The sequence below is a fragment of the Lutra lutra genome, chromosome 5 (assembly GCF_902655055.1).
Source record: "Lutra lutra chromosome 5, mLutLut1.2, whole genome shotgun sequence".
Classification (NCBI taxonomy): domain Eukaryota; kingdom Metazoa; phylum Chordata; class Mammalia; order Carnivora; family Mustelidae; genus Lutra; species Lutra lutra.
In genome coordinates this window covers 95,848,317-95,867,653 of record NC_062282.1, presented here as the reverse complement: position 1 = coordinate 95,867,653, position 19,337 = coordinate 95,848,317, and positions in this window count along the sequence as shown.

Here is a 19,337-nt window from a genome sequence, read left to right as displayed (position 1 = left end):
TACTTCATGGGGTTATTGTGCAGATTAAATGAGATAATATGAATAAAGCATTAGCATAAGCTTGGCATTTAGCACAATAAAAAAATCAAGAAACTTTATTTCTTTTACAGTGTTATTCTTTTGCCCCTTTTAGGGTTCTTTAATTAGTCCAATCTTATATGATCTATTACAGTCATATGAAGTAGGTAAGGTAAATATCATTAGGGCCCTTTTATCTTTAGATTTTATTTTTTTATTTTGAGACAGAGCACACGTATCAGTGGTGGGGGGGTAAGAGAGGAAGAGGAAGAGACAGAAAATCTTAAGAGGGCTCCATAGCCAGCACAGACTATGATATGGGGCCAGATCTCACAATTCTGAGATCATGACCTGAGCTGAGACCAAGAGTCGGACGCTTAACTGACTAAGCCACCCTGGTGCCCCTATTATAGACATTTTAAAGATAAATGAAGGCTCAGAAAAATCAAGAGTTTGATTTCCCCATTTGATTTGAATTCCCCAGATGGAATAGCTGGTAAATGGCGACCTGGGATGGATTTTCCATTATAATACATTATATATAATTGATCATAATACTATCTTGCTGACTCAAAAGAGGGTTAAACTGATAAACAGCAGTAAAAGTAGTATTCTAATCAGAAGATTTTTTTTCATTCACAAGTAATATAAATATTGCTAGCTATTGATTTTGGAAATATTATTATTTCTTGAAAATGACCATAAGTGTCTATTGGTTGCAATAGCAGAAACTATTTCTAAATGTTTCCTGTGTGCTGAGCACTATTTTCATGGCTTTATCCCTTTTGATCCCCAGAACAACCCTCTATGGCAGGAATTCTATTTTTTTTACATATAATTTTAATAGCTAACACTACCACCATTTAGTCTGTGCTAGACACTGTGTCCAAGTGTTTCACATGTATTATCTCATTTTAAGCAGCCCAACTGCCTTCTGAGATAGGGAGATACTGTGATTACTATTCCAGTTTGCTAATGAACATGATATATAGACACATTTGCTGGAATTATAGAGCAGGCAACTTTTTATTAGACACTATCTCTGTGTAATTACATAATTTAAAGGTTCTGCCAGGATTATCTTTCTAGAACCAGTTGCATTCAAAATAATCACTAAAGTCCAGATTGGAGAGAAAACAGTTGTTGGGACAAAATTCTGTTCCAATATGTTTGTGCCTTCCCTGATACTACCCTTCTCCCAGAATTGTAGGATAACAAGACAAGCTATGAAAAACTTGAATTCTGAGGAGTCATTGTATTAGTCAGGCCCTATCCCATTTGAGTAAAAATAAACTCAGTTTGGCAACTGCACACTGAAGAGTAAACTATTCTTAACACCCAGCAACACATCATAGCCTTTCCAAAGATAAAAACGGTGATGGGGTCAAAGAAGTATGTTGTTTCAGGGCGTATGTTTCTATTATTAAAACAATCTCTCTGCAGGAAGTATACACAGACAGTGCACAAAAACAGGAAAGTCACTCAGGAACCTGCTTTAAAACTCCTGGTCTGACTGAACTCATGAAGTTGCCCTAAAGTCACAAGGAATGGAGATCACAAATTAGAAGTCCCTCGAAGAACATAGCTTTTCTCCTGCTTTAACTCAGACAATACTGTATTTTCAATCTTGTGAAAACTGATCCTGATGGACTAAGGAATATAACTTTTTATACCAATCTCATCATTTTACAGATAAAGAAAGTAAGATTACTTGGATATCTGTCTAGTGTTTTTGCCTGCCCAGAATCCACTTCCCTTCCTGGTAACAACCCATCCCATGGAATTTTCTTTGGTACTCCTCTCTGATTCATGATCTTCCTGTTTTTAGAGGGCCAATCCCAGACCCAAGTTCAGGAATGGGCATAAACCAGGCATGGACAAAGGAGGACACACTAAGCATTCACTGACAGGCACAAATCCGAAATGATTTAATATAAGTTAAAGTAAATCCAAGACCCCAATGTTAATGCCCAAACTAGGACTATATTCCAAGGACCAATGCTCTTTTAATACCCATCATGCCACAGAACCGCTATAAGTTAAAAAAAAGTTATTACTAATTTAAAAAATAATCGTAGGCTCCACTCTAGTGCTGATAAGCCAGACTGTCTCAGCATCAATGCTACTTCCTCTTTATATATAAGAATACGTGCAATGTATGCCCACATTTCCTCCTATTTCCTAAGGAGAGTAACAACTTCTACTGGGGTACAGAGAGAACAATGATAATTTACTACTCTATATTCAGTATTCCTCTAAGCTTAAAAAAAAAAAAATCCTATGGCACTAAGATCCTGCAATCTATTTTATCTTATGATGGTTGCACTATGATTTACAGCTATGTGAAAAGGGGCTAGGGAAGAAATGCGAGGGAGCACAGTATTCCTTAATGCTTACTGTAGTTGCTCTGGAGGGACTAGATCAGAACTAACTTCCTCTCATTCCATTATTTTCCCATTTGGGGGACAATATTATATTTCAAAAATGAGTAAGCTTATACTTTTCTAAAAATCTCTTCAAAGATCAGTTTTCTGTGCTTCAAATTATTCAATCTTTTAAAAATTCTCTTTTCTATTGTTGCCATTAATCTCATCCTTAATTCTGCCAGGAGAAAAGGCTGTGACTCAAGCTCGAGGCTGCTGGGCCTGTCCCAGGCTGTCATGTTCCTACGAGTGCCTGTGTGAAAGTGTGGCTGGGTCATGGCTCCCAAGAAGACAGTCAACTCCCAGGAAATCAGTGAATAAGGTAAGAAGAAGCTTTAGGAATGACCCACATCAGTTTTAACTAACCATATCGATGTGGTCTCTCATGACCTCAGGAAATTTGGAAATTACTTAAAATTATATTTGGGTGTCACAGTTGGCCCCAAATGCATGTCTGAATTCCTTATCTTTTGCAAAACAGTTGTGTACTCCACACCCCCATCTGTCTCAGCTCTGCCTCACTGCCTCCATCTGATACGTCATCAAGTATCAGCATGTGTTCTTCGCCATTCTCATATTGCTATTTCATTAGCTGTTGTGTGGACTAACAGTTTCTCAGCTGCTAGGCTGGTCCTCTTTCCTTTAATCCTCCACGGGGATCTTTAACATTACAAACCTAATCCTGCCCCTCCCATACCACAACTCCACCCACAACTCAGAACCATTCAGTGATTCCTTACTTCCCTCAAGATAACATCCACAGTTTCCTAGGATGGCATCCAAGGACTGCCAGGATCTGTCCTCTCTATAATTTCAGCATCATCTGTCTCAAGCTCCTGGACACTTATGGCCTCACTTCAGGCACATCTAGCTACTGGAGTTACCTCTGTGTACAAATTACTACTGCCCTCTGGAAAACCTTGATCCTTCTATCTGGGGGTAAAAAATTCACAGACACTGACAAAAGAGTTTGTATTTTGTGGTTGCTTTGGTGTAAAACATTAGATGATTCATACATAGGCTTCCAAATGCACAGTGTGTTTCCACAGGAACAGACAAGAAACTGGCAATGTTTGTTGCTTCTGGATAGGAGAACTATAGAACTGGACATGTAAGGGTAGGAGAAAGACTTTTCACTCTATTTTCCTTTGTGCCTTCAGAATTTTGTACCACGTAAATATGCCAATAATTTGACTAAAGGGAAAGATACTTCTAGTTTATGAACCAGCAGTTTCACTCGTTGGTATAAATACAAAAGAAGTGAATGCTTATGTTCTCCAAAAGACATGGACAAGAATATTTGTAGTAGCTTTTCTCATAATAGGTAAAACTTGAAAACATTCCAACTGTCCATCAACAGGAAAATGGATCTATACATTGAATTGTATTTATTGAATGGAATACCATATAGCAATAAAAAAGAATAAACCATGATACCTTCTATTAGGGAAGGAACATTGAGCCAAAGGATTCCACACAGAAGGGTAAATACTGAAAGATTCTACTTATTGCAAGATCAAATACAGGCAAAAGTAATCAATGGTGATAGAAGGTCAGAATAGTGATTACCTCTGATAAGAGTAGGGTATGGAGTCAATCCATTGCAAACACCTACAAACCCAAAAGGAGATCAAAGAGAAGAAGAGCAGCAATTCTAGAAACAGAAAATCGACCACTTTCTCAAAGGTAGGATGTGCGGAGAAGTGAATCTGAAGCGATAGAAAGACCACGGTGGGGAGGGGCCAGCTCCCAGCAAGCAGTGGAGCAGTGGAGCACAAAATCAGAACTTCTAGAAGTCTGCTCCACTGAGGGACATTGCTCCAGAGGCTAAGCATGGGTGGAGCCCTCCTGGGGACAGTGTAGTCTCTGGTCCCAGAGGGTCATAGAAGGATCAGGGGTGTCTGAGTGTAGCAGAGCTCACAGGTATCAGAGCAGGGAAGCCAGCTACAGAGATGGAGCCAGGGAGTGAGCTCTCAGCTGGGGGATATCTTAAACTGCTCTGTGGCACAGTTAGGCCACTGCTCTTTGAGCAGGGACCCCCCCCCCCAAGTGGCAGATCCAGGGAGACCCACCTTCCTCCGCCGAAGAGCAGAGCGGCAGGAATCTGCTGGGTTTGGAGACTCCAAATGGAGCCATGCACCGGAGACAGAAATGCTCGGTCACAGGCCGGGTGAGCTTGGAGCACGGCTGGAGATCAGGGAGACGAGAGAGATGGGAGTGATTGAGTGCTTTTCTCTGAGGGCACAACAAGGAGTGGGGCCCCAAGCTCTCGGCTCCTCTGGGTCAGAGATTGGGAGGCTGCCATTTTCATTCCCATCCTCCTGAACTCTACGGAAAGCATTCAGAGAACAAAATCTCCCCAAAGCGAACCCGAGCAGATTACTTAGCCCGGCCCCTGGCAAGGGCAGCGCAATTCCGCCTTGGGCAAAGACATTTGAGAATCATAGGCAACAGCCCCATGCCCAGAAGATCAGCAAGAACATCCAAGCAAGACCAAGCTCACTGATCAAGAACACTGGAATTCCAGAGGAGGGGAAAACAAAGCATGGAATTCATGGCTTTCTCCCCATGACTCATTACTCTTGCAAAGTTAATTAAATTTTTTAAATTTTATTTTTTTCTTATTCCAATTTTTTCAACTTTTCTCTTTCCTTTTTTGACTTTGTTTAACTAGTTTATCTTAACAATACCATTCTTAAAAAAATCTTTTTAAACCTTCATTATTATAGCCATATTTTATCCTTCATTGTATGTAACTGTATTTTTTGTATAGGGTTTTTTCTTCTAAACAATTTTGGGATACAATTTCTTCTAATAGATCAAAATATACCCTAAATCTAGCACAGGTCTTTGTTCTAATCCCCAGCCTGAGCAAATTCTTTCCACTTCCTTTTTCCAACCAACTTATCAACTCCTTTTTTTAGAAATTTTTAAAAAAATTTTCATCTTTACAGCCATATTCCATTCCTTCATCGTGTTTGCCTTTATTTTTGTATATATTTAAGTTTTTCTTTCTTTAAAATTTTGGGAGGTAGTTTCTTTTAAGAGACCAAAATACACCCAAAATGAAGTGGGTGGCTCTGTTCTATTCACCAATCTAATATATATATATGTGTGTATATATATATGTATATATATATATATAATCATTTTATTTTAAAAAAAAAATTCTTTTTACCCCCTTTCTTCTTCCTCAGATTTGGGGTCTCTTCTGATTTGGTTAGTATACATTTCTCTGGGGTCTTTGCCACCCTTTTAGCATTTTATTCTCACATTCCTATATTCTTATCTGGATAAAATGACAGGCAGAAAAACTCACCACAAAAAAAAGAATAAGAGGCAGTACTGAAGGCTAGGGACCTAATCAATACGGACATTGGTAATATGTCAGATCTAGAGTTCAGAATGACGATTCTCAAGATGCTAGCTAGGCTGAAAAATGGCATAGAAGATATCAGAGAAACCCTGTCTGGAGAAATAAAAGCCCTTTCTGGAGAAATAAAAGAACTAAAATCTAACCAAGCTGAAATTTAAAAAGCTATTAATGAGGTGTAATAAAAAATGGAGGCTCTTACTGCTAGGATAAATGAGGCAGAAAGGAGAATTAGTGATACAGAAGACCAAATGACAGAGAATAAAGAAGCTGAGCAAAAGAGAGACAAACAACTGAACCACGAGGGGAGAATTCAAGAGATAAGTGATACCATAGATGAAACAACATTAGAATAATTGGGATTCCAGAAGAAGAAGAGAGAGAAGGGGGACAGAAGGTATAGGAGTGAATTATTGTAGAGAATATTGTAGTGAATTATTTATTTTTTTTTTAAATTTTATTTTTTATAAACATATATTTTTATCCCCAGGGGTACAGGTCTGTGAATCGCCAGGTTTACACACTTCACAGCACTCACCATAGCACATACCCTCCCCAATATCCATAACCCCACCCCCCCTCTCCCAATCCCCCTCCCCCCATCAACCCTCAGTTTGTTTTGTGAGATTAAGAGTCACTTATAGTTTGTCTCCCTCCCAATCCCATCTTGTTACATTTATTCTTCTCCTACCCCCTTAACCCCCCATGTTGCATCTCCTCTCCCTCATATCAGGGAGATCATATGATAGTTGTCTTTCTCCGATTGACTTATTTCGCTAAGCATGATACCCTCTAGTTCCATCCACGTCGTCGCAAATGGCAAGATTTCATTTCTTTTGATGGCTGCATAGTATTCCATTGTGTATATATACCACATCTTCTTTATCCATTCGTCTGTTGATGGACATCTAGGTTCTTTCCATACTTTGGCTATTGTAGACATTGCTGCTATAAACATTCGGGTGCACGTGCCCCTTCGGATCACTACGTTTGTATCTTTAGGGTAAATACCCAGCAGTGCAATTGCTGGGTCATAGGGTAGTTCTATTTTCAACATTTTGAGGAACCTCCATGCTGTTTTCCAGAGTGGTTGCACCAGCTTGCATTCCCACCAACAGTGTAGGAGGGTTCCCCTTTCTCCGCATCCTCGCCAGCATCTGTCATTTCCTGACTTGCTAATTTTAGCCATTCTGACTGGTGTGAGGTGATATCTCATTGTGGTTTTGATTTGTATTTCCCTGATGCCGAGTGACATGGAGCACTTTTTCATGTGTCTGTTGGCCATCTGGATGTCTTCTTTGCAGAAATGTCTGTTCATGTCCTCTGCCCATTTCTTGATTGGATTATTTGTTCTTTGGGTGTTGAGTTTGCTAAGTTCTTTATAGATTTTGGACACTAGCCCTTTATCTGATATGTTGTTTGCAAATATCTTCTCCCATTCTGTCAGCTGTCTTTTGGTTTTGTTAACTGTTTCCTTTGCTGTGCAAAAGCTTTTGATCTTGATAAAATCCTAATAGTTCATTTTTGCCCTTGCTTCCCTTGCCTTTGGTGATGTTCCTAGGAAGATGTTGCTGCGGCTAAGGTCGAAGAGGATGCTGCTTGTGTTCTCCTCAAGGATTTTGATGGATTCCTTTCTCACATTGAGATCCTTCATCCATTTTGAGTCTATTTTTGTGTGTGGTGTAAGGAAATGATCCAATTTCATTTTTCTGCATGTGGCTGTCCAATTTTCCCAACACCATTTATTGAAGAGGCTGTCTTTTTTCCATTGGACATTCTTTCCTGCTTTGTCGAAGATGAATTGACCATAGAGTTGAGGGTCTATTTCTGGGCTCTCTATTCTGTTCCATTGATCTATGTGTCTGTTTTTGTGCCAGTACCATGCTGTCTTGAGGATGACAGCTTTGTAATAGAGCTTGAAGTCCGGAATTGTGATGCCACCAACTTTGGCTTTCTTTTTCAATATTCCTTTGGCTATTCGAGGTCTTTTCTGGTTCCATATAAATTTTAGGATTATTTGTTCCATTTCTTTGAAAAAAATGGATGGTACTTTGATAGGAATTGCATTAAATGTGTAGATTGCTTCAGGTAGCATAGACATTTTCACAATATTTATTCTTCCAATCCAGGAGCATGGAACATTTTTCCATTTCTTTGTGTCTTCCTCAATTTCTTTCATGAGTACATTATAGTTTTCTGTGTATAGATTCTTAGTCTCTTTGGTTAGGTTTATTCCTAGGTATCTTATAGTTTTGGGTGCAATTGTAAATGGGATGGACTCCTTAATTTCTCTTTCTTCTGTCTTATTGTTGGTGTAGAGAAATGCAACTGATTTCTGTGCATTGATTTTATATCCTGACACTTGACTGAAAACCTGTACAAGTTCTAGCAGTTTTGGAGTGGAGTCTTTTGGGTTTTCCACATATAGTATCATATCATCTGCAAAGAGTGATAGTTTGACTTCTTCTTTGCCGATTTGGATGCCTTTAATTTCCTTTTGTTGTCTGATTGCTGAGGCTAGGACTTCTAGTACTATGTTGAATAGCAGTGGTGATAACGGACATCCCTGCCGTGTTCCTGACCTTAGCGGAAAAGCTTTCAGTTTTTCTCCATTGAGAATGATATTTGCGGTGGGTTTTTCATAGATGGCTTTGATAATATTGAGGTATGTGCCCTCTATCCCTACACTTTGAAGAGTTTTGATCAGGAAGGGATGCTGTACTTTGTCAAATGCTTTTTCAGCATCTATGGAGAGTATCATATGGTTCTTGTTCTTTCTTTTATTAATGTGTTGTATCACATTGATTGATTTGCGGATGTTGAACCAGCCTTGCAGCCCTGGAATAAATCCCACTTGGTCGTGGTGAATAATCCTTTTAATGTACTGTTGAATCCTATTGGCTAGTATTTTGGTGAGAATTTTTGCATCTGTGTTCATCAAGGATATTGGTCTGTAGTTCTCTTTTTTGATGGGATCTTTGTCTGGTTTTGGGATCAAGGTGATGCTGGCCTCATAAAATGAGTTTGGAAGTTTTCCTTCTATTTCTATTTTTTGGAATAGTTTCAGGATAATAGGAATTAGTTCTTCTTTAAATGTTTGGTAGAATTCCCCCGGGAAGCCATCTGGCCCTGGGCTTTTGTTTGTTTGGAGATTTTTGATGACTGTTTCAATCTCCTTACTGGTTATGGGTCTGTTCAGGCTTTCCATTTCTTCCTGGTTCAGTTGTGGTAGTTTATATGTCTCTAGGAATGCATCCATTTCTTCCAGATTGTCAAATTTGTTGGCGTAGAGTTGCTCATAGTATGTTCTTATAATTGTCTGTATTTCTTTGGTGTTCGTTGTGATCTCTCCTCTTTCATTCATGATTTTATTTATTTGGGTCCTTTCTCTTTTCTTTTTGATAAGTCTGGCCAGGGGTTTATCAATCTTATTAATTCTTTCAAAGAACCAGCTCCTAGTTTCATTGATTTGTTCTATTGTTTTTTTGGTTTCTATTTCATTGATTTCTGCTCTGATCTTTATGATTTCTCTTCTCCTGCTGGGTTTAGGGTTTCTTTCTTGTTCTTTCTCCAGCTCCTTTAGGTGTAGGGTTAGGTTGTGTATCTGAGACCTTTCTTGTTTCTTAAGAAAGGCTTGTACCACTATATATTTTCCTCTCAGGACTGCCTTTGTTGTGTCCCACAGATTCTGAACCGTTGTGTTTTCATTATCATTTGTTTCCATAAATTTTTTCAATTCTTCTTTAATTTCCTGGTTGACCCATTCATTCTTTAGAAGGATGCTGTTTAGTCTCCATGTATTTGGGCTCTTTCCAAATTTCCTCTTGTTATTGAGTTCTAGCTTTAGAACACTGTGGTCTGAAAATATGCAGGGAATGATTCCAATCTTTTGATAACGTTTGAGACCTGATTTAGGACCAAGAATGTGATCTATTCTGGAGAATGTTCCATGTGCACTAGAGAAGAATGTGTATTCTGTTGCTTTGGGATGAAAAGTTCTGAATATATCTGTGATGTCCATCTGGTCCAGTGTGTCATTTAAGGCCTTTATTTCCTTGTTGATCTTTTGCTTGGATGATCTGTCCATTTCAGTGAGGGGAGTGTTAAAGTCCCCTACTATTATTGTATTATTGTCGATATGTTTCTTTGATTTTGTTATTAATTGGTTTATATAGTTGGCTGCTCCCACGTTAGGGGCATAGATATTTAAAATTGTTAGATCTTCTTGTTGGACAGTTCCTTTGAGTATGATATAGTGTCATTCCTCATCTCTTATTATAGTCTTTGGCTTAAAATCTAATTGATCTGCTATAAGGATTGCCACTCCTGCTTTCTTCTGATGTCCATTAGCATGGTAAATTCTTTTCCACCCCCTCACTTTAAACCTGGAGGTGTCTTCGGGTTTAAGATGAGTTTCTTGCAGGCAACATATAGATGGGTTTTGTTTTTTTATCCATTCTGATACCCTGTGTCTTTTGATTGGGGCATTTAGCCCATTAACATTCAGGGTAAGTATTGAGAGATATGAACTTAGTGCCATTGTATTGCCTGTAAGGTGACTGTTATTGCATATTGTCTTTGTTTCTTTCTGATCTACTACTTTTAGGGTCTCTCTTTGCTTAGAGGACCCCTTTCAATATTTCCTGTAGAGCTGGTTTGGTGTTTGCAAATTCTTTCAGTTTTTGTTTGTCCTGGAAGCTTTTTATCTCTCCTTCTATTTTCAATGATAGCCTGGGTGGGTATAGTATTCTTGGCTGCATGTTTTTCTCATTTAGTACTCTGAATATATCATGCCAGCTCTTTCTGGCCTGCCAGGTCTCTGTGGATAAGTCTGCTGCCAATCTAATATTTTTACCATTGTACGTTACAGACTTCTTTTCCCGGGCTGCTTTCAGGATCTTTTCTTTGTCACTAAGACTTGTCAATTTTACTATTAGGTGACGGGGTGTGGACCTATTCTTATTGGTTTTGAGGGGGGTTCTCTGAACCTCCTGGATTTTGATGCTTGTTCCCTTTGCCATATTGGGGAAATTCTCTCCAATAATTCTCTCCAATATACCTTCTGCTTCCCTCTCCGTTTCCTCTTCTTCTGGAATCCCAATTATTCTAATGTTGTTTCGTCTTATGGTGTCACTTATCTCTGGAATTCTCCCCTCGTGGTCCAGTAGCTGTTTGTCCCTCTTTTGCTCAGCTTCTTTATTCTCTGTCATTTGGTCTTCTATATCGCTAATTCTTTCTTCCGCCTCATTTATCCTAGCAGTGAGAGCCTCCAGTTTTTATTGCACCTCATTAATAGCTTTTTTGATTTCAACTTGGTTAGATTTTAGTTCTTTTATTTCTCCAGAAAGGGCTTTTATATCTCCCGAGAGGGTTGCTTTAATATCTTCCATGCCTTTTTCAAGCCCGGCTAGAACCTTGAGAATCATCATTCTGAACTCTATATCTGACATATTACCAATGTCTGTATGGATTAGGTCCCTAGCCTTTGGTATTGCTTCTTGTTCTTTTTTTTGTTGTGAATTTTTCCGCCTTGTCATTTTGTCCAGATAAGAGTATATGAAGGAGCAAGTAAAATACTAAAAGGGTGGCAACAACCCCAGGAAAATATGCTTTAGCCAAATCAGAAAAGATCCCAAACCGTGAGGGGGGAAAAAGGGGATAAAAGGGGGTTCAGAAGAAAAAAAAAAAAAAGAAACTATTAAAAAAAGAAAGCCGATAAAAAATATAAAAAGGAAAAAAATATATATATATATTAGATAAACTATTTAAAAAACGTTAAAAATAGAAAACGGTAAAAGTTAAAAAAATTTAGCAGAAGAAGAGGAAAAAAAAATTGAAAAAGAAAAAAAAAATTAAATTAACTGCAAGGCTAAAGAATCATGGGGAGAAAGCCATGAGTTCCATGCTTTGCTTTCTTCTCCTCTGGAATTCCGCCGCTCTCCATGGTATTGAAACTGCACTCCTTGGTAGGTGAACTTGGTCCTGGCTGGGTTTCTCGTTGATCTTCTGGGGGAGGGGCCTGTTGTAGTGATTCTCAAGCGTCTTTACCCCAGGTGGAGTTGCACCGCCCTTACCCGGGGCTGGGCTGAGTAATCCGCTCGGGTTTGCTGGGTTTTCTTTCGGGAGCTTTTGTTCCCTGAGCGCTTTCCGTAGAGCTCCGGAGGACGGGAGTGAAGATGGTGGCCTCCCGGTCTCCGGCCCAGAGCAGCCGAGAGCCCGGGGCCCCACTCCTCAGTGCGACCTCAGAGAACAGCGCCCGATTACTCCCATCACCCTGGCCTCCGGCCGCGCTCCGAGCTGACCGAGCCTGCGACCGGTTCAAGGTAACCCCGAGTTTAGAGCTCACTCCTTGGCTCTGTCTCTGTAGCCGGCTTCCCTGTTCTAATACCGGTAAGCTCTGCGACACTCAGACACCCCCGATCCTTTGTGACCCTGTGGGACCTGAGGCCGCGCTGACCCCGCCTGGGCTTCACCCCAGTTAAGCCTCTGGAGCGATGTCCCTCAGCGGAACAGACTTTTAAAAGTCCTGATTTTGTGCTCCGTTGCTCCGCCGGGAGCCGGCCCCTCTCCCCGCAGTCTATCTTCCCGTCACTTTGGATTCACTTCTCCGCCAGTCCTACCTTGCAGAAAGTGGTTGATTTTCTGTTTCTGGAATTGCTGTTCTTCTTCTCTTCAATCTCCCGTTGGATTTATAGGTGTTTGCAATCTTTAGATAAGCTATTTAGCTGATCTCCCGCTACCTGAAGTAGTCTCAGCCTGCTACTTCTCCGCCATCTTGACTCCTCCTGTAGTGAATTATTGTAGAGAATTTCCCTTATATGGCAAAGGGAACAAGCATCAAAATCCAGGAGGCACAGAGAACCCCCCACAAAGTCAATAAAAATAGGTCCAAACCCCGTCATCTAATAGTAAAACTCACAAGTCTCAGTGACAAAGAGAAAATCCTGAAAGCAGCCTGGGACAAAAGTCTGTAACATACAATGGTAGAAATATTAGATTGGCAGCAGACTTGTCCACAGAGACCTGGCAGGCCAGAAAGAGCTGGCATGATATATTCAGAGCACTAATTGAGAAAAACATGCAGCCAAGAATACTATACCCACCCAGGCTATCATTGAAAATAGAAGGAGAGATAAAAAGCTTCCAGGACAAACAAAACTAATTTGTAAACACCGAGCCACCCCTACAGGAAATATTGAAAGGGGTCCTCTAAGCAAAGAGAGAGCCTAAAAGTAGTAGACCAGGAAGGAACAGAGACATATACAGTAACAGTCACCTTACAGGCAATACAATAGCACTAAATTCATATCTTTCAATAGTTACCCTGAATGTAAATGGGCTAAATGCCCCAATCAAAAGACACAGGGTATCAGAATGGATAAAAAAACAAGACCCGGGCAACCTGGGTAGCTCAGTGGGTTAAGCCTCTGCCTTTGGCTCAGGTCATGATCCCAGGGTCCTGGGATTGAGGCCTGCATCAGCTCTGTGCTCAGTAGGAGCCTGCTTCCCCCCTCTCTCTGCCTGCCTCTCTGCCTACTTGTGATCTCTGTCTCTGTCAAATAAATAAATTTAAAAAAATCTTAAAAACAAAACCAACCAACCAAACAAAAAAACAAGATCCATTGATATGCTGTTGCAAGGGACTCATTTTAGACCCAAAGACACCACCAGATTTAAAGTGAGAGGGTGGAAAACCACTTACCAAACTAATGGACATCAAAAGAAAGCTGGGGCTGCAATCCTTATATCAGACAAATTAGATTTTATATGACAGAGAGAGAGAGCACAAGTAGACAGAGAGGCAGGCAGAGAGAGAGAGAGGGAAGCAGGCTCCCTGTCGAGCAGAGAGCCTGATGCGGGACTCGATCCCAGGACCCTGAGATCATGACCTGAGCCGAAGGCAGTGGCTTAACCCACTGAGCCACTCAGGCGCCCAGACAAATTAGATTTTAAACCAAAGACTATAATAAGAGATGAGGAAAGACACTATATAATATGTAAATGTAATATAATATGTTGGTCTATCCAACAAGAAGTTCTAACAATTTTAAATATTTATGCCCGTAACATGGGAGCAGCCAATTACATAAACCAACTAATAACAAAATAAAAGAAACACATCTACAATAATACAATAATTGTAGGGGACTTTAACACCCCCCTCACTGAAATGGACATATCATCCAAGCAAAAGATCAATGAGGAAACAGACTTTAAATGACACATTGGACCAGATGGACATCACAGATATTTTCAGAACATTCCATCCCAAAGCAACAGAATAACATTCTTCTCTAGTGCACATGGAACATTCTCCAGAATAGATCACATCCTGTGTCACAAATTGGGTCTCAACCAGTACCAAAAGATTGGGATCATTCCCTGCATATTTTTTGGATCACAGTGCTCTGAAACTAGCACTCAATCACAAGAGGAAAGTTGGAAAGAACTCAAATATATGGAGGCTAAAGAGCATCTTACTAAAGAATGAATGGGTCAACCAGAAAATTAAAGAATAATGTAAAAAAATTCATGAGAACAAATGAAAATGAAAACACAATTTAAAATCTTTGGGACACAGCAAAGGTGGACTTGAAAGTATATAGCAACACAAACCTTTCTTAAGAAACAAGAAAGGTCTCAAAAACACAATCTAACTCTACACCTAAGGGAGTGGGAGACAGAAGAGCAAATGAAGCCTAAAGCCAGCAGGAGAAGAGAAATACTAAGGATTACAGCAGAAATCAATGAAATAGAAACCAAAAGAACAGTAGAATAGATCAACAAAACTAGGAGCTAGTTCTTTGAAAAAATTAATAAGATTGATAAACCCCTGGCCAGACTTATTAAAAAGAAAAGAGAAAGGACCCAAATCAATAAAATTATGAAACAGGAGAGATCACAACCAACACCAAAGAAATACAAACAATTGTAAGAACATATTATGAGCAACTATACACCAGCAAATTAGACAATTTGGAAGAAATGGATGCATTCCTAGAGACATATAAACCACCAAAACTGAATAAGGAAGAAACAGAAAACCTGAACAGATCCTGAAGCAGTCATCAAATTCTTCCAACAAACGAGAGCCCAGGGCCAGATGGCTTCCCAGGGGAACTTAAAGAAGAATTAGTACCTATTCTCCTGAAACTGTTCCAAAAAATAGAAGTGGAAGGAAAACTTCCAAACTCATTTTATGAGGCCAGCATTACCTTGATCCCAAAACCAAACAAAGACCCCATCAAAAAAGAGAATTACAGACTAATATCCCTGATTGACATGGATGCGAAAATTCTCACGAAAATACTAGCCAATAGGATCCAACAGTACATTAAAAGGATTATTCACCATGACCAAGTGGGATTTATTTCTGGACTGCAAGGGTGGTTCAACATCTGCAAATCAATCAATGTGATATATTAGTAAAAGGAAGAACAAGAACCATATGATACTCTCCATAGATGCAGAAAAAGCATTTGGTAAAGTACAGCATCCTTTCTTGATCACAACTCTTCAGAGTGTAGGCATAGAGAGTACATACCTCAATATCATATAAGCCATCTATGAAAAGCCCACAGTGAATATCATTCTCAATGGGAAAAACTGAGAGCTTTCCCCCCAAGTCAGGAACATGGCAGGGATGTCCACTATCACCACTGCTATTCAACACAGTACTAGAAGTCCTAGCCTCAGCAATCAGACAACAAAAAGAAATAAAAGGCATTCAAATTGGCAAAGAAAAAGTCAAACTCTTGTTTGCAGATGATATGATACTTTATGTGGAAAACCCAAAAGACTCCACTCCAAATCTGCTAGAACTCATACAGGAATTCAGTAAAGTGTCAGGATATAAAATCATTGCACAGAAATCAGTTGCATTTCTATACACCAACAAGAAGACAGAAGAAAGATAAATTAAGGAGTCAATCCCATTTACAATTGTACCCAAAACCATAAGATACCTAGAAATAAACCTAACCAAAGAATCTGTACTCAGAAAACTATAAAGTACTCATGAAAGAAGTTGAGGAAGACACAAAGAAATGGAAAAATGTTCCATACTCATGGATTGGAAGAATAAATATTGTGAAAATGTCTATGCTAACCTAAAGCAATCTACACATTTAATGCAATCCCTATCAAAATACCATCCACTTTTTTCCCCCAAAGAAATGGAACGAATAATCCTAAAATTTATATGGAATCAGAAAAGACTTCGAATAGCCAGAGGAATGTTGAAAAAGAAAGCCAAAGTTGGTGGCATCACAATTCCGGACTTCAAGCTCTATTACAAAGCTGTCATCATCAAGACAGTATGGTACTGGCACCAAAACAGACACATAGATCAATGGAATAGAATAGAGAACCCAGAAATAGGCCCTCAATTCTATGGTCAACTAATCTTCGACAAAGCAGGAAAGAATATCCAATGGAAAAAAAAATACTGTCTTCAACAAATGGTGTTGGGACAATTGGACGGCTGCATGCTGAAAAATGAAACTGGACCATTTCCTTACACCACACACAAAAACTGAGTCAAAATGGATGAAAGACCTCCATGTGAGAAAGGAATCCATCAAAATCCTTGAGAACAGAGGCAACAACCTCTTTGACCTCAGCCACAGCAACTTCTTCCTAGAAACATCACCAAAGGCAAGGCACAAATGACCTATTGGGACTTCATCAAGATCAAAAGCTTTTGCACAGCAAAGGAAACAGTCAACAAAACCAAAAGACAACTAACAGAATGGAGGAAGATATTTGCAAATGGCATATCAGATAAAGGGCTAACATCCAATATCTATTAAAAACTTGTCAAACTCAACACCCAAAGAACAAATAATCCAATCAAGAAATGGGCAGGGGACATGAACAGACATTTCTGCAAAGAAGACATCCAGATGGCCAAGAGACACATGAAAAAGTGCTCCACATCACTCGGCATCAGGGAAATACAAATCAAAACCACAATGAGATACGAGTCAGAATGGCTAAAATTAACAAGTCAGGAAATGACAGATGCTGGCAAGGATGTGGAGAAAGGGGAACTCACCCTCCTACACTGTTGGTGGGAACGCAAGCTGGTGCAGCCACTCTGGAAAACAGCATGGAGGTTTCTCAAAAAGTTGAAAATAGAGCTACCCTACAACTTAGCAATTGCACAACTGGGAATTTTCCCTAAAGATACAAATGTACTGATCAGAAGGGGCACATGGGCCCGAATGTTTATAGTGGCAATATCCACAATAGCCAAACTATGGAAAGAATCTGGATGCCCATCAACAGAAAAATTGATAAAGAAGATGTGGTATATATATACAACGGAATACTATGCAGCCATCAAAAGAAATGAAATCTTGCCATTTGCAGCAACATGGAGGGAACTAGAGGGTATTATGCTGAGCGAAATAAGTCAATCAGGGAAAGACTATTATCATATGATCTCCCTGCTATGAGGAATTTGAGAGGCAAAGTGGATGGTTTGGGGGGTAGGGAAGGAAAAAATGAAACAAGATGGGATCAGGAAGAGACAAACCATAAGAGACTCAACCTCACAAAACAAACTGAGGGTTGCTGGGAGTGGCGGGTAGGGAGAGGGTGGTTGGGTTATGGACATTGGGGAGGGTATGTGCTATGGTGAGTGCTGTGAAGCGTGTAAGCCTGACAATTCACAGACCTGTACTCCTGCAGCAAATAATACATTATATGTTAATTAAAAAAAATAAAAATAATTAAAAATAAAATTAAAGGGGTGCCTGGGTGGCTCAGTGGGTTAAAGCCTCTGCCTTCGGCTCATGTCATGGTCTCAGGGTCCTGGGATCGAGCCCCACATCGGGCTCTCCGCTAGGCGGGGAGCCTGCTTCCCCCACTCTCTCTCTGCCTGCCTCTCCGCCTGCTTGTGATCTCTCTCTCTGTCAAATAAATAAGTAAAATCTTTTAAAAAAATTAAAAAAATTAAAAAATGTATGCTACCAATTTGAAAAAAGTAGATAAAATAAATTTTAAAAATTTCACCCATATGTAAAATGTAAAGGGAGACCTTTACATTAATAAAAGCCAAGGCAATGTCCAGAGTCGGTAAGGAAAAAACAAAGCAATATGGAAAATACCAAAAATTTCTGTAAAGAAAGAGAAAAGTTTGAAGTAACTATTGGTTGTAAAAATAAAATCCCCATTAAATCATTTACAAAACAGAAAGAAAACCAGAAATTTTCTATCATAACCTGAAAGCCCAAAAGAATGTGATGCATCCCTTTGACCAACCAGCGGCAAGGGTTTCTTTCACAAATTTATTAGACAAATTTTAGAAATATAGCTGAAGATAAGGGAACATAGATTGACCTTTTATCAGGGGATATCACAGTAACCTGGAGACAGAGCTCACTTTGTAGAAAAGTGGCAGCTCGAAATGGAAGTGACAAGGGTACTAACTAAGGTTTACCTGGCACACAGAGGCAGGCAATGGTGACCTTTGTAAGGAAAAGGACAGGAGAGTCAGGTAGTCCAAAGAATGGGAAGGGGGCAAGGAAGAGACAAGGCTCTTGGGAGCCGGAATGTTTACAAGTGAATTTTAAAAGGTGTGTGAAACTTTAAAATCAGCTGTATTTGACTATATTAGAGGGGTTCAAAAACAAGAGAAGGGCAGGGAGAGTTACCCAAAGTGAAAGGAACATGTGCTGCTTTTTAAAAAGGCTCTTTTTTTTCTTTCCTTGGTACCCCTGACCCCCATTTCCAGAGAGGCAGTAAGGTGCCAACAATAAGAGGTGTTTGGGTCAGCCCTCCACGCTCCCAAGATTTAATACTTTGAACCTCTTGTCTGTCAGGTTTTTTTCCTCTTAATAAGCTCTCTCTCTCTCTCTTTAAATTAAAAAGTAACATAGTTTCATTGTAGAAAATTTGGGAAACACAGAACTTGAAGGAGAAACTAAAAATCACGGACAAGATGACCATGGTAGGATTTCAGTATAGGACAACTTCTAATAGGTTGAGAACAGCCCAACAAGAGCAGGTCAGAGGTTCTCCCTCCCTAAGAACCCAGATAGTGTTTATTATTGGAGATCTGTCATTTTTATTTTCCTGGGGCATCTTCCCACCAGAAGTTCCATGAAGGTGGAGATTTTGTTTGTGTTGTTCACTGCCCTATCCCGGTGCCTGCCACATAATAGACACTCTGGAAATATTTGTTGAATTAGCTATTTTTTTTCACATTTACTTACAAAGATTAGCTGCTACTTTTTACTTTTCCCCCCTCATAATTAAAACATTTAAATTCTTCTTCATGTCCCATTTCATGACTGTTCTTATTTATCAGAACAATGTAGTCATTAAATAAAAAATGTCTATTGAAACAAGGAAAATGTCAAATGTAGACAAAATCTTTATGATTTATATTAACACCACATTGCATTTCTTCTGTGATGCCTTCTTGTGCATTCTCCTGAATATTTGAAAAAACAATTCCTTCCATTTCTTATGTTAATCCCTTGCTCACATAACTTATCAAAGAGAACCTGAAAATC